The sequence below is a fragment of the Herpailurus yagouaroundi genome, unplaced genomic scaffold (assembly GCF_014898765.1).
Source record: "Herpailurus yagouaroundi ecotype Mexico unplaced genomic scaffold, PumYag 199, whole genome shotgun sequence".
NCBI classification, from domain to species: domain Eukaryota; kingdom Metazoa; phylum Chordata; class Mammalia; order Carnivora; family Felidae; genus Herpailurus; species Herpailurus yagouaroundi.
The window spans coordinates 11,997,837-11,999,874 of record NW_024412430.1 but is presented as its reverse complement, the minus strand read 5'-3'; the positions used below and the strand labels follow the sequence as shown (position 1 = coordinate 11,999,874).

At 48.7% G+C, this 2,038-nt stretch overlaps 1 long non-coding RNA gene across 1 annotated transcript in view; it reads left to right on the top strand.

Moving 5' to 3' along the window:
- Window positions 1-1,706, top strand: part of LOC121013669 (uncharacterized) — a 7,610-nt gene extending 5,904 nt beyond the window's left edge. The window contains exon 3 of the long non-coding RNA XR_005782832.1: window positions 818-1,706. This is a non-coding gene — a long non-coding RNA (uncharacterized LOC121013669). The remainder of the gene's footprint in view (window positions 1-817) is intronic.
- Window positions 1,707-2,038: the final 332 nt, after the last annotated feature.

Sequence of the window (2,038 nt, the reverse complement as noted above, 5' to 3'; positions counted from 1 at the left end):
CCGCTTAACCGACTGCGCCACCCAGGCGCCCCAAGAGTTCATTTCTCATCGATTTAATTTCACCGTTAATTTTAAATGGCAAGAGCCCAGAAGCCTTTGTAGAGAAGAATACAGATGAGTTTCATAGTTTGAAGGATTGCAGGATTTTAGGGAGAAAACTACCGCCACCAAGGGAACCGCGGGAAAGGGGTGGGCGTGTTCAAGCAAAGATGGGTATACCGGCAGGAAAGCGAGGCCGGTGGGTAAGACAAGCGATGAAGTCAAAGAAAGGAAAAGCCATGTGGAGGCAGATCTCGGAAGTGTCCATGCCATATAAGGAAAGAGTGCCTTTACCTTGAAGCTGCTGTATCTTATCAGAACTCTGTCAAGGACGTTTCGGACGAATCCATGTGGTCTCAAATGTATTACTATAGTGGCACAGTCACCGTTCTTAGAAGGGTACATTCTCGTGCCCGTTTGAGTCAAATCACAAGATCATCAGAGCAGAGCCCCTGGTACGTAACAGGTGCCCAATAACCGGACGGATGAATGAGCAGGAAGAAACCTGAGAAAGACATTCTGCGTGCATCCTTTGAGAGCTGGTCAACTTCTGAGTGTCCGCACCTAATTTTGTTTTTTTTTTAAAAGAAAGAACAAAAATTCCCGAATAGAGCCGCTTGCGTGAAGCCTCCGTAAGATGTCCTCCAATTCTGCATGTTTAATGAGTTCCCTGTCTTCCTTTCTTCAGCCGCAGGTTATGTTAATTCTTAACGTTACCTTTTAGGTTCGATCCTCCAATTCTGTAACCAAATTTGTCTTTTCTCCGAAATTTTTCTAGGCTCTCTGGGCGTCTCAGAATCTCAGAGCCTCCGACTCTGGACGGAACTTGCTACAGGAGACGCTGCCCCCTGTAGACTCGGCGAAAGGAGCTCTACTAAGAAATAAACCAAATTTAAAAAACAAACAACCCCCTCCAACCCTGCCTAGGGCTTTTAAAGAATACAGAACTTTCCAGCAGCCAAGTGGCATTGTCAGCGGTGGGCTAGGATTTTACACCTCGTAGGAACAGAACGGGGATGTGCGGGGATCTGAGGGAATAATATTAATGGCTTGAGTTGGTCCCAGATGGAAGCTTGCTGTGTTTCTACCAAAACGCTGCTCTGCTTCCTTATGCGGAAGATAGAGGCTCTGTTGAGTCGTTTAAGCAAAACCTTGCAAAGCACGCGTGGCCGTCTGGGATTTGCAACAGAACTAGCCAGTGGGAGAAGGAAGGGAGAGAGAGCCAGGCCACGGGAGGCAAGGTGGTAGACACTATGAGCGTCTCCTGGTGTCTCAGCGCTTCCCAAACTGCTGGTCCGGGCAAGCCACCTGAATTCTCCAGAACGTGCAGGTTCTGATAAGGCAGGTCTGGGGCGGGGCTTGCAATTCTTCATCTCTAACAAGCTCCCAGGTGACGCCAATGTTGCCGGCCCCTGAACCACACTTTAAGGAGCAAGGGGTCAGGGTAACTGCTTCACCTATCCTCTTCCTTGGTCGAGCCCTAAAGGTCAGGTGCTTACCTGCACGGGGTTCAGGGAGAGTAACGCCTGCTCGGTCCCACCGGAGCATGTTAATCAGCCCAAGCCCATCATGGTAATTCTACTCCCTTTGCCAGTGATTGGCTCGGGACGGGCCATGTGACCCATCTTGGTCAAGGAGATAAAAGGAAAACCGTCGGGGGTGGGGAGAAAGACATGTTTAGAAAGGCCTTTTTTTTTTTTTTTTTCCTTTTCTTTTCTTTTTGCTCTGATAAAGTTTCCCAGGATGGCTGTTTGCCACTTCCTGGTTTTGGAGCTTCCCCGGTGAGGATGGGATTCTTGGAGCTTCTGTGCTTAGTCTACAAGTTTAAGGAGAGATCTCCTTGGCCCCTTCCCCCTACCTCTGTGTTAGATCCTGTCTTTGTCCGCATCTACCCTCGTAGAGTCTTCAACAATAGAATCCCATGGGGAGCTGTTTTGGACCCTCTTTTCATCTCTCATTCTCCACGTTAGAGTTTTCAAACTGTGGGTAGCAACTCACC